This window comes from Syngnathus leptorhynchus, unplaced genomic scaffold (assembly GCF_054491065.1).
Source record: "Syngnathus leptorhynchus isolate UIUO unplaced genomic scaffold, UIUO_Slep HiC_scaffold_54, whole genome shotgun sequence".
Lineage (NCBI taxonomy): Eukaryota > Metazoa > Chordata > Actinopteri > Syngnathiformes > Syngnathidae > Syngnathus > Syngnathus leptorhynchus.
In genome coordinates, this window is record NW_028232021.1 from 154,427 (window position 1) to 168,577 (window position 14,151).

At 41.0% G+C, this 14,151-nt stretch overlaps 1 long non-coding RNA gene across 1 annotated transcript; it reads left to right on the forward strand.

The window, feature by feature from the left end:
* The first annotated feature begins 884 nt into the window (after positions 1-884).
* Positions 885-4,733, forward strand: LOC147038492 (uncharacterized). The gene is made up of 5 exons (XR_015063860.1): positions 885-1,206; positions 1,291-1,323; positions 1,406-1,456; positions 1,534-1,815; positions 1,921-4,733. It is a non-coding gene; the product is annotated as an uncharacterized LOC147038492 (long non-coding RNA).
* Positions 4,734-14,151: the final 9,418 nt, after the last annotated feature.

Consider the following 14,151-nt stretch of genomic DNA (forward strand, 5'->3'; position numbering starts at 1 on the left):
CCAGAGCTCCATGGCTTCAGAGCTCCATAGCACCATAGCTCCATACCTCCAGAGCTCCAGGGCTCCATAGCTCCATACCTCCAGAGCTCCATACCTCCAGAGCTCCAGAGCTCCATAGCACCAGAGCTCCATGGCTTCAGAGCTCCATAGCACCATAGCTCCATAAGAGAATGGTAGGTGGATATTATGACAAAGTTTGATGGAGTATTGATTTATGACCTTAATAAAAAAGTATTAAATATTTTTTTTTTTTTTTTTTTTTTTTTTTTAAAAAGAGTTATTGAGGTCATAGAGTTTATGGAGGTCATAGGGAGGTCATAGGTTATAGGGTTAGGTTGTTATTTATTTAAATGTTGAATTATGGGTTGGGTTAGGGTTTGAGTTTGGTATGTGTGGTGTGTGTGTGGTTGAAAGTCAAAAATGTTATGAGCTGCTGCTTCCTCCCTCGTCCTGTAGGGGGTGTTTAAGTGTTTCATTCACTTTCATCCTGAGATAGGAGTGGTAAGGTGTGTAAGTTTATTTATCTCAGGATGAGTGTAAATCTTGTTTTGTTTTGTTTTTTGGATGGTGGTAAGTCTGAACATATGTGTTAGATCATCTGTAAATCTTGTTTTGTTTATTTTTTGGTGGTGGGAATATGTCTGTAGATGTTTAGGGTCTTAAGATTGTTGGGGGTGTCTGACCTTCTCACCTTGCGCGGCTCTTTACGGCGTGTGTCTGTATCTGGGTTGTATGTGTGTGTATGTGGCTGAGTTAAATTATTTGATGGTGGGAATATGTCTGTACATGTTTTGGGTCTTAAGATTGTTGGGGGGTGTATGACCCTGCTTTATGACCTCGCCGCGTGTATCTGTATCTGTGGGATGTGTGTGTGTGTGGCTGAGTTAAATTATTTTTGGTGCTATGTTTCAGTTTAAAAAAGCTTTTTAATAATAGTATGAGGTGAAAAAAATGAATCTTACCTTCCGAGGGATGAAATTAGCTGGTCCTCAGTCCAATTTTGTGTATGGAGGAGAAAATGGAGTTTAAAAATGGGGTGGGGGTTAGGGTTAGGGGTCTTCAGGTCAGAATGTTCTTTAGGGCGGGAAAGTATCTGGATATATAGATGTGCAAGTGTTTAAACAGTCAGAAAAGGCCTTTACAAAGCTCAAACCACCTCAAGTCGGTCTCTACGCTCTGCGGATCTTTTAAAAGCAATGGTGAAAGGTAGGTTGTTTTTTTCTCCTAAAAATAAACTATTCTGTTATAATGCGATTGTATTTATGACGTATGTTTTTTTTTTGTACATAGATATTATCGTCTATGCGGACGTCCACAATGCTCGTGAGTTTTATTATGTGTTTACATTATTCTGTTATTTTCTCCATCAGAAATGTGATGTTATTGTTTTTCTCAACAAAAAAAGCGCGGTTAAATGATGACTTCAGTGGAGTCTACTTAACGCAGACGGATTACGGTGAATCACACATTCATTTATGTTAGTTAATATTAATACGTTGATCTTAAAATGTTTAACTTATGTATGTATGTTAGATCTGGTAGGTGCAGCGGAGCAAGACATCCAGAAAAACGGTCTGGGTGACACAGGTCGCGAAGGTTACAAAGAGCCTGCTTCAAACGTGTCGGATGTGTTGGGAGAATCGTCTGACGAGGGCTCAGCTCCGCATCTTTTAAGAGCATTTGAAGACCGACAGAATCGGCTCTTTGCTCAAAAAGCGGATGACGTGTCAGCGGGTCACGTGACGGACGCAGAGCTTGCGAATATTAAGTACGAGGAGTTGAACCAAACTCGCGAATCGTTAAAAGAAATTGAAGGTATGTCGAATTTTGTTTTATATGTATATATATATATATATATATATATATTATTTTTTCTATCATATATTTATGTTATAACATTGTTTCTTCTGTATACTTCAGGCGCTATTGACAGCCAACCACAGGCTGCTCAACCGAGGCGTCAGATGACTCGGAGTAGGAGGGGTCGAAGAAGGAGCAGGCTCACACACAACCCCCACCCATCCTTCCGTGTGAGAGAGAGGCGTCTGAAAGATTCAAGGTCTCATGCGTGTGACGGTGAATGTATTTACAGACAGCAACTTCGCTCTTGTCTCAAAGTAATACAGACATTGACATCTGCAATTGAAACATCGATAGTTTAAAAATAAAAAGGCAATGTCTGACCCTAAACTCACGCCAACTGAGGCAGACGTCATAGCAAGCATTGTTGAAATAGATTTTGAAACCGATGAAACAAATCATGAATCAGGTACAAGGCAGAGATTTTGTGATACCCCTGAACTAGATCAACAAATCTTGACAATTAACAACGATATTGAAATGTTATCGGATGGTGCGTATAGGAGTCAAATATCAGAATTAACATCACACCTGCTATCTGCTCTAGAGGGTGTAAATGCGGTGGTATCGGGTGAGCAGAGTGCCCTCAGCCCCGATGTGCCTAATCATTTACAAAGTGTGGTAGAGGGTCTTAATAATCAAAGTGTCAATGAAGGTAGCCAAAGTCCTACACACATTTCTTCACAATTGTTAAACTTGATAACTGAATTAAATAACCACACGTATGAGAGTGTACGTTGTCTCAGTCCTAACATACCGGCTCAACTGATTGACATTATCAACGAGTTAAATGTACAGCCGCCTGACCCGACTCACGATAATCAGTCTGTGTTGAATGATGAAATAATTGATGACATGTGCGTTGAACCCTTGGCGTGTATTGATGGTAGCGACATAGCGCCGTGCCTACAAACTCGCCAACAGCCTAACAACTGCGCTGTAATAATTGATCATCAAATTGAGGGCGACATAGCGCCGTCTCAACATACGGCGTTTCAGCAACCTGACGCTACCTCTCAGCCGCTGAGTCGTGTTCAACCCGCAGGCTCGGAACCTGTCGCTACCTCTCAGCCTCTAAGCCGTGTTCAACAAGGTGGCTCGGCTGTAGTTAACAGACCCCATTTCAATAATGTTGAAGTGCGGAGACGTATAAATCCCCCCATGCAATCGGGTAGCAGGGATTTTGCTTCTTTTTACATGCATATCGAAAATAACATCGAAGGTGTTTTGGAGGAGGTAGATGACATTGCACAAACGGGGGATGCAATTCAGATTGAGATTGTGGGGGGTGGTGACGAAAGAGAACATACCTACCAACAAATGACTGATATAGACTCTATGAGGGAGCATGTACAAAGTATGCTAGAGCGTTTAGCACAGTCTAACACAGAACTTATGCTCGATGAAGGTTTAGAATTAGTGGTACAAATATTCAAGCCTTTGCGTGGAGGTATGCGTCGCAAACTGATACAATCCACTAATGTAGAAATATTAAAGAGAAAAAAACGACATTTGTACATGACTCTTAACAAAGACAACAATCTATGCTTTGCTCTCGCGTTAGCACATCTGCTAAACAGCTCGCTAACAACAAAGCAGGCCACACAGCAGGCTCGGCTCTTACAAGAGAGTGTAGGTTTGAACTGTCACACAGCTGTAAGTCTGGCTGATGTACACAAATTCGAGAAAGCCCTCAAAAGAAAGATAGTTGTAATGTACAGAAAAGCCGACTGCCGTCCTATGACTTTTTTTGAGACTCGCTACCCCAAATCAGCCGATGATATTTTGTTTATCCTTTTACTAGAGAATCATTTCTACGGCGTTAAATCCATTGAGGGGTTTGTAGGTCATACATATTTCTGTAGACACTGCTTCAAAGGTCACGAGAATTGGGAGCAGCATCGGTGCCCGGGGCACTGTCACGTGTGTCTTGATGCGAGATGTAAACAGCTACCCTTTAAACGTGTAATCTGTCCTGATTGTAATAAGACTTGTTATAATGACGAGTGTTTTATCAAACATAAAGAGCCGCGCAAGGCGAGAAGGTCAGACATCCTCAAAACTAACTGTGACACATATAAAAAATGCATGCAATGCGGCTTGCAATATTATGTGAAACCAGGTGCTAGTCGTGTCAAGCATCATTGCCTCGCTAAAAAATGTGCTGTGTGCGGTGACGACTTGAGGGGAGATACAATGCTTGATCCTCATCTGTGTTACATCCAACCTCTAAAAGCACAGCCTCCTTGTAGAAATGTAATATACTACGATTTTGAAACCTATGTAGATGAAGACGGGTCACTCAAACCCTTTCTTGTTTGTTGTAAATCGAATAGTATGGAGAAGCATTGGTTTGGTACCGATTGTGTCGACGGTTTTGTTAGTTTTTTCAGAAACCCTCGTTTCAAAGGTTCGACTTTTGTAGCACATAATGCTAGAGGTTTTGATTCCTACATTTTACTCAACAGAATGATCGATCTGGGTGTCAAATTTGACATTATAATGCAAGGGAGTAAGGTTCTCTCTTTTGTGGATGTTGATTTGAAATCGCGATACATAGACTCGCTCTCATTTCTGACCATGGCGCTAAGTGCGATCCCAAAGGCCCTAGGGTTTGAAGACAAATCAAAGGGGTACTTTCCACACAAATTCAGCTCGTTGGCTCATCTGAATTATGTAGGGTCTTATCCCGAGCCTTCGTCTTACGATGTTGAACGCCTGGCCCCCTCAGAGCGTGCAAAGTTCTACGAATGGTATGACAAAAACAGTATGGGGTCGTTTGATTTTGCCCAGCAGGCTGTAGCCTACTGTAAGAATGACGTGAACTTGTTATTCCAGGGTGGTGAGACATTTAGGGGTGAGTTTTTCGAAGCTACAGGTTGTGACCCGTTCAACGCTGTGACAATCGCCTCAGCCTGCATGAGTGTGTTCCGCACAAGATTCCTGAAGCCTCAAACACTGGCCATTACACCTGCAGACAACTACACGAACCAATATAAAGCTTTCTCGCAAGACGCTATCCAATATTTGCTGTGGGTCATGCACAGTCAAAATGTTCACATCAGACACGCTTTAAACGGCGGGGAAGTCAAAATAGACAACTTCTTTGTAGACGGTTATAGAGAGGTTGGAGGTGTGCGTATAGTGTATGAATATTTTGGATGCTATCACCACGGTTGTTCAGAATGCTTCGATCTTGCTAAAATATGTCCGACGACAAAACGCCCCTTTCAGGAAAGGTTCGATGCCACCCAAAAGAAAATTCGAGAACTACGTCTTAAACCGAATTTGCAACTTGTAATTATGTGGGAGCACGAATGGTTGCGAATGAAAAAGTTAGACGCGGCGACGGGCGAATTCATCAAAAAAGCTAAATTCCCATCACCGCTAAAGCCTAGACAAGCTTTGTTCGGGGGGCGGACAAACGCGTTTGTTTTAAGATATACCCCAAAACCTAACGAACGTGTGCTTTATGTTGATGTCACGTCGCTGTATCCATTTATCAATAGCACCTGTCTCTACCCCATTGATCATCCTGAAATCTTCCACAATGACTTCAAGGACCCCAGGATGTATTTCGGCTTCATCAGCGCTACAGTTAACCCACCGAGGGGGTTATATTTTCCTGTTTTGCCCTACAAATCACCTAAAGGTAAACTGCTATTCACATTATGTCGCACCTGTGGCGATGCCAACAATCAAAATACAGCCTGTGCGCACACTGATGAGCAAAGGTCATTAACGGGTGTCTGGACAACCCCTGAATTCGCCAAGGCTCTCGACCTCGGTTACACCGTTGTGAATATTTCCGAGGTATGGCATTACAGTCGAAAGAGTGACGCCATTTTTACCGACTATATGAGGACTTTTTTGAAAGGTAAACAGGAATCTTCAGGGTACCCCGCACATGTCATCAATCAGGCTGATAGAAACCAGTATATCGAGGATTATAAGACGCATCAAAATATTCAACTAGATCCTTCCAAAATTAGAGTGAATCCTGGAAAAAGGCAAGTTTCAAAACTATGTCTGAACAATCTCTGGGGTAAGTTGGCGCAGCGTGAGAACATGCCAAGCACAAAGATTGTGACAAAAACTAAGGATTTTCTCGAACTGCTTTTTTCAGGTCTGTATGACGTGACATTTATCCACTTTCTCAACAAAAAACGAGCGATGGTGCAGTATTGTTTTCGAACAAACACTGAGAAACCATTGACGAAAACTACAAATGTGGCTGCGGCGTGTTTTACAACGGCGTACGCTCGTTTGAAAATGTACGGCTATTTGGAAATGCTACAGAACCGGGTTTTGTACACTGATACGGACAGTATTATCTATACAGCTTTGCCCGGTGAAAGCGTTCTGCCTCTGGGAGACTATCTGGGTGATTTGACAGACGAGCTTTCCAACGACAGCATTGTAGATTTTGTCTCCGCAGGCCCCAAGACCTACGCATACAAACTGAGAAACAGTGGACGTGTCGTGATGAAGGTCAAAGGTATCACCCAAACACATGAAAGCGGGCAAAACATCAATTTCGATAGCATGCTTGATCTGGTTCAGGGGTACATCAACAACCAAGGCGCGTGCTCGGACGTGCTCTCTACCCCGCAACACGTCATTGTACGTGATAAAAAAGGCTTCCGATTAAAGAATGCCTCATTCAATAAGAGACTGAGGGTCGTGTACGATAAGAGACGCCTAGTCGGGCGAGGTCAGACGTTGCCTTTTGGGTTTTAACATTTTTTTTGTTTTCCATGTGTAAAAATGTCTTTGAACCAAATTGAATTTGATCCTAGATTAGAACTACCTTTTGCCTGTATAATTAGTGGCCCTAGTGGATGTGGCAAGACTTTTCTGGTGAAAAATGTTTTAGAACACACAGATCATGTCATGAGACAAAAGCCTCATAATATTGTATGGGTTTATACTTCGGCCCAACCTTTGTATGATGAAGTCAAAAGTATGAATAAAAATATTGTATTTATCAAAGGATTGCCTGAATCTTTTGACGATGAAAAGTTGTTCCCCCCGCAGCAAAACCATCTGCTGATATTGGACGATGTCATCTTTCAAGCCTCAGACAATCAGGAAGTGGTTCGAATTTTTACACAATATAGGCATCATATGAATCTAAGCGTCATCATGTTAACGCAGAACATCTTCCACCAGGGTAAATTTAGCCGTACTATAAGCCTAAACAGTAATTATCTAGTTTTGTTCAAAAATCCACGCGATAAATTGCAGGTAACTGTTCTGGCTAATCAAATCTGCCCCAACAACCGGAAGTTCTTTCTGGAATGTTTTGAAGATGCGACGAGGGATCCGTACGGCTATTTACTGGTTGATTTGACGCCTACGTGTCCAGAACAATACAGACTGCGCACAGGCATACTACACAATCAATGGCCTACTGTTTATATTCCTAAGCAATAAAAACAATGTCTAAACTGTTAAAAAGAAATGCGGCGTTACTTAAGACTCTCTTTACCTGCAAGCCGGGCGAACGCAAACATTTACTCCTCAGAGCTCCTGCCAGTTTACTAAAAGCGCTATGTGAGATTGCTTTAAATCTCCTAAAAGGCCACATACCTCTAAATTCGAAACAATACAAAAAACTTAAAAAACAAAAAAGGAATATTCGATTTCTAGCCGATAAAAAAAATACTTTAAAGAAGAAAAGAGCTGTATTGGTTCAAAAAGGTGGTTTCATTTTCCCGTTGCTGGCTGCTTTTGCTCCTGTACTCGGAAGCGTCATCGGAGGCCTCATAAATAAATAAATTAAAAAAAAATGAGTTTGAAAACGGCGAATAAATTGTACCTCGTCTCCCCATACCAACTAGACAGGATGACTCGAGCGCAGCCAAACATCCTCGATACAGCTGAACGGGATTTAGATCGGCAGATGAAACAGGTGTTGGAAAATAAAAATTTAAATCAATACGAAAAAATCAAAATGTATCAAAGCCTAATGCAACGTTACAGAGGATTATTAAAACAAAAGAATGAGGAGAGTGCCCCCATCACACTGAACGTATCGCAAGATCAGATAGAACGCGCCACCCCTTCCAATCAGAACAACAACAACGCCACGGAGCTGACGGAGATGGAGACGAGAGAACAGGTGCACGAGGACCCGCCGGGGATGAAAACTACGCAACAGGTGCAAACGGAGGAATGGACAGGGATTCTCGACGCTATAGGATCACGACATCATCGAAACGCCGCATACGTGTTGAGAAAATTAGCATCGAACGATATAGGATGGACGCCTCGGGGCGAATTTATATTTAATGGAAATCTTATCAGAGGATCTCATATGACCGATTTGATAAAAAAGCTCGTCGTGAGCGGTAAGAAAGTAGGCGGTCCTCCTATAGGCTGGAGTGAATTTTTGGAAACATTAACCCGTCTTAATTTACCGGAATCAAGCATTTCCAACCCTTTGGCACGTTCTGACTTTAAACGTTTAAAATACGCTAGAGCTGAAGATGAAGACGTTTCCCAAGCTAAAAATGCAAACGCAAAAAACATTAAGAAAAAAAAAAGAAAGCAAGCCGCAATGGCTCAAAAATGGGTTAGTTATTAAATATGAGAAATTTGATGTATGGTGAAATAAAAAAACGTATATTGTATATGTTAGCATAAAAACACACTTGACTCTGTAACTCTCTTTTTAAAGATGTTTTATTGAATAAAAAGAGTTTTATAAAAAACATTAACGTGACTACGTACAATGACATTTTTTAAACTTATGCAAAGAACACGATGTCTGACCCCCGCACACTCGCCGAGCCCCACGTGATTTTCGAACAAAGGAGGTAACCATTGCATCATTGTGTAGGGGGTCTGTCGTGTAGCTATCCAAAACATCCAGATAAGTTAACCCGCATCTTCGTTGACTTAAATAATAAACACAGTGATGACCGCAGGTGCTCGTCAGTTCGTGTTGTAGTTGAATGTTATGGTAAATTATACGGTTAGAATGTTTTTTCAGAAAATCCAATATACTCTTAGGGTAAAATATATGGTCGGGTTCTAAACCAAAAGGGTCAAAGAATGTGGCCGAACCGTCTTTTTCTAACGTTAACCCCAACCAGTGTTCCCCCGGCAGATGCCTCGGGTGCGTGTTTACAATGTAGTGTCTGGGGGGTGTGTCTGTGACGTCATGCAACTCGTCTGCTGCAAAAACGCCTCCAAAGAGAGGCCCATGTTGAAGCCTCATGAAACTGGTCAATTCACGCCCGTTCATCTTAATATTAATAATAATCCATCAGCACCTCTCTCTTGGCGTTGATTTCGATAATTGAATCATAAGCGGCGTAAACAATTAACGTTGTTGTGTGGGGAAGCGGATTACGAAATCGTAGATCCAGTCTGAGCACGCCGTTGTTTACTGGGGCAATGGCTCCTGAATCATCTCCGGGGTTCAGATTGAAGACAAAAAGCGAGTAACCTTGATTAAAATCATCTTGATCGATACAGAGTGGTAAATCCTTCAAAAAACGCCCCGTCGCTGTGAAAAGATTAAGGTATTCGCGTGTAGAAAGCCCCCCGCCAAAATAAGGCTGAAAAGCTTTGGACGGAATCTGTCGGCCTTCTTGCGAGAGACTTAGATATTCAATGTCGGCGTTGATAAAATTAAATGGATTTAAATCTTTTCTCCCAGCAAAACTCAAATGATTTACGAGGGCTAACACTATTTGTTTGGGCATATGTCCGAGAAACAGATTATCCTGATGACATATTCTGGAATTCTGAGCAATGGAAAACGTTTTAAGACAAATTCTCGTTAAAGGATAAATGGCATTGCCCTTGTGTAACGCTGCTTCGTGGCCAATAGCGACGGCTGGTGACACAGTTACTTTTTTCACAAATAATGTTGCCCCTAAAATCTTGAGACAGACGTCGTTGTTAGAAGCGCTCATGAGACAGAAATCATCGTTGGCTCTGGATAATTTCAAACGTAGATCCACGTGATTCAGTAGATGACGCTCGCAGAAAAATATATCGCTGTGTATGGGCCCCATAATTTGGAACTCTTGTGATTCTGCCAGTCGTAAAGCGCGCTTCCATAGTCCATCGTTGATATTGGGGCCTTCAAAAGCAATAGAGTCCATACGTCCCCTAGTATCTTTAACAAACATCCCAGCTGAGAATTGTGAATGGAGGGTATCTCTTGAAAAATTTAACAAAGTCTCAATTATTGCCCTATAGGGGTGAGTCGCACTAGATTGTGATATAAGACGGTCCCCTAGAACGACGTCAACTTGTGAAAATATGGTATTAAGAGGATAATTAATAATCCCCACAGCTTCATTCGCTGCTAGATTGCTTCCGTCTTTGTGTAATACTTTTAAACGTAAATGCAGCAATGTATCAGATAGATCGAGATATTTAGAGCCATCTCCGGGGATAAAAAATTCAATCGGGCCCGAATCTGTAATTGCCGATAAAGGAGGAATCTCCACATACTGTGTTTGATCTATTGATAATTGTGTAAGAGGTGGAGCAAAAATATCCAGCTCACTAAGACTGCATTCTTGGGAATTAAAATGTAAAAGCGACATTTTATTTATTTTATTTTTATTTTTTAAGAGAATATGTCCGTCCTACGTCTTGGTCGCCTTTTGATGACTGGTTTGAAGTTTTTGATACTGCGTGTCTTTTTATTTATTCTCAATCTGAGGCCTGAGGGTCTTCGCCCACGACGTGAAAGAACTACAAGCCCCGCACCTCCTTGAGCGGCTTCCGGTTTACGTTTTATTTTTTCAATGACGCGGCCCGCCACATCCGTAGCAATGTTCCGCGCGGCACTTTGCAGATGCGGTCTGGCTAGGTTGAAACCTGATTTCAACATTGGAGCAACAAAACGAAATAGCTTCGCGAATATAGACCCTATCCCACGTCCGTACTGAACTGGGGCACCGTGGAAACCAGGATAGGAACCACCTATTTGACTTTCATAATATTTGACGAATCGATATAGATCGGGATGTGTCTCGAGTCTCATATTTTTCTAATGTTTCGGTCTAAAATGTAGAACTAGAACGATCTTCCCGTATTTGAAATTGATTGGTTGATTCTGGTCTGTGCGAATGCTAATATGGATGTGCTCAATGTGGCGTTTGTTTACATCTAAATAGTATAACGTGGTGAAACTTCTATTTATGAGCGATCCAAATTCCCCTTCTAAAGGCAGGCTCCTTAGTAAAGGGGCGTGGGCGTCGCCAACAGTCTGATAGTGTATTACATCGGCGTAAATGAAAAGATGGTACCGCCCTCCCCTTCGATCAGCTGTCCGCGGGGCCTTTGTCCAATCTGTTTTTAATGGAAACCATTGCTCAGCCGGCAGGCCTACTAAATAAGCTAACGGTTCGTTAAATTTTAGTTCGTAGGGTTCTTTGGTGTGAAATTTAAATCTATGGGTATGTTGGTCGTATTCCACGTTTATTTTTTTGTTGGAAGCTTTCAATAACTGCGTTTTAATATCTTCAGCCAAGGAGTTGAGATCGCCATATATCTCCCCCTGCAGTTTCACCAGGGTGGGTAGGGGTGCCTCGTGAGGCTCGGTTGCTGGTTTTGTCATCTCTCTAAAGTAGAAGCCCCTTTTTTTCTCCGGTACATCTACACACGTGTTCACATATGTAATTTCACAAATAGCGACTTCCCAGGGCCCCTTTAAATCGATATTCTGGACCAATTCGACTCTAAAGTCCGTATTTGTATTATTCGGATACAAATGCATACTTGCGTTGGAGGTCAGGGTTACATAAAATCCATCCCTGACTTCACCCATCTTGATATTTTATGAGTAATGATTGGTTTTGTCATTTCAGATATCTTTAACACTGCTGGCTGCCACCCAAGAATCAAATTTCGGAGGCCATCCGACCCAGCGTATCAAAAGTTCACGCCTCCCTGAGACCGTTCGGGATTTAAGAATTTTCTGAATGCTGAAAAATGTATTTTTCTTAATTTTCACTTTTTGGAGCTCATCTGCATAGAATACGCCATCTAGCGGCTCTCCGTCGTAATCGCTGAGTTTGTAAACCTTTGGAAAACGATTGAGAATTTCTACTACAGTGAAAAACTCATCTGAGAAAGATTGTTCGTACGATTTGTCAAAGACACCCTTTATTTTGGAAATTCTAACGTTGTCTCCTACGGCGAATCTTTTTTTATCACTCTTCTGTAGAGATACGTTGCCGTACAGGTTACGGAAAACGATGTCTGTATTTTCCATAGTCACCTCATTAGGCGACATCTTAATACTACGATGAAATGAATTATTATAAGAGGATAGAAAATCTTGAATTTTGTCGACATAACGTCTTGTATTATGCGCAGTGAAAAACCGCCACATCCTGGTCTTAAGAGTCCGATTAAAACGCTCGACTGTTTGTGCTTTCAAATCCGACGCTGTGGAAAAATTGATGATTTTATGACGTTTTATTAATTTCTGGAATTGCTTGTTGAAGAATTCTGTGCCAGCGTCCGTCTGCAAACGTAGCGGGATTCCGCTGTCTGACAGAATTGATTCAAATGCTTGGCTCACACTGGCGGCTGATTTATCCTTCAGAACGCGAGCAAAAGCCTTCTTTGAGAAAATGTCAATCACGGTGAGAATATATTTCATCCCATCATTATGTGATGACAAAATTTGCATATCACATAAATCGGCTTGTAGTTGTCTTTGAGCTCTTCGTGCATATACTTTGTTTCTAGAGAAAGTCAGTCTTGCAGGTTTGTGTAATGTATATGCATTTTCTCCCGCAAGGAATGATTTCACTTTCTTCAAAGTGGGTTGGTTTTTTTTACAGCTCAAGAGAGCCGCCTTGTGGAGACGTTGAGCACCACCGAAACTTGCTGGATTTTTAACATTATAATACAATTTTTTCAGACATCTTTCCTCAGCCATTGTTGCAACCGTTGTGACAAATATGGAACCCGTTCGTGGTTTTAAAATGTTTATTGAAAGGAGAAAAACAGGTAAAATTCTTTTTTTTTTTGGTTACAATATATAAAACAAACCAGGTGTTAAACGTATAATGTTTGTTCTGGTTAGAATATAATCAAACAATGCGGTATAGGAGAAACAAGGTACATTTAAAAAAAAAGGTATATTATAAAAATAAAAAAGTACATTTAAAAAAAGGTACATTATAAAAATAAAAAAGTACATTTAAAAAAAAAGGCACATAGTTTTGTATTACATTTTAAGAACGTACATACGCTATCATAGACCGTATCACATGTTTCGGTACATTTGATTCGATAAGAATTTTGAATTTGTTCAATTCGGTTTTAACATCAATTGGAATATTATTGCGTATATGTACAATAATCAAATCATGGAACAATGTCATCAGAGTAAACAGGTGTGCGACAGATATTTCACTCCATTCGTTGATAACGAGTTTCAATTTGTTAAAGACTTCTTCTAAATTTGATAAAATACACACTAGATTAGTCCAAGTAATTTCTAAAACAGTTTGGGATATATGTCTTATTTTTTCCATAATATCCACCAATTTCTGGACAGAAGCGTCGTTATTAGTGTCACGCTGTACAATTACTCGTTCCAAATCCTCAGTCCAATTTTGCAAATCGTTTCTTCTCAAAGAATTACCCATTTCTCTCAACCTCGTGTCTATGAAACACAAATTCAATCGCAGAATCAGAAATTTGGGCAAACTGTTTGTAATCAATAATACAGCTTTCTAGTTTCCCGAAGATGTCTTCTTCATAGGACAGATCTAACAAAATGACATTGATGATTTTTTTAACGTCTATTTGTGGTAACTGAATATCGAGGTGCGTCAGCATTCTGTAAATAGCAGAAAAGAACTGTCTATTACATACTGATTTCATGATCTTATGGAAATTTTCGAACATATAATAATTTTCATGTTTTATGTACAGACATGTATGTCTCATCTGAGAAAGATCATCCAATTCACAAGCCAAACAATCACTTGCGGTATGTTTAAGCAGATCTTTGCAGAGAACTACCATCAATTTGATTCTTACATATTCGAGCGGCGACATCCAGGGTAGCGCGTTTTCGATTTCAAAACTGACGCTGGTTGATGACGAGGTGGATGGCAACGTTGAAGCCGCGGATGATGATGATTTCTTGCTCGTCATCGACCTGGATGTTGATTTGTCGGGGTCGCTGTTCAATACTGCCCCCTTTGGTGAATTCTCGCAGTCGCTGTTCATTACTGGTCCTTCTGTTGAGGCGAGATCTGGAGGTGAAGGCTGTTTTGCAGACAGGGAGACATTATC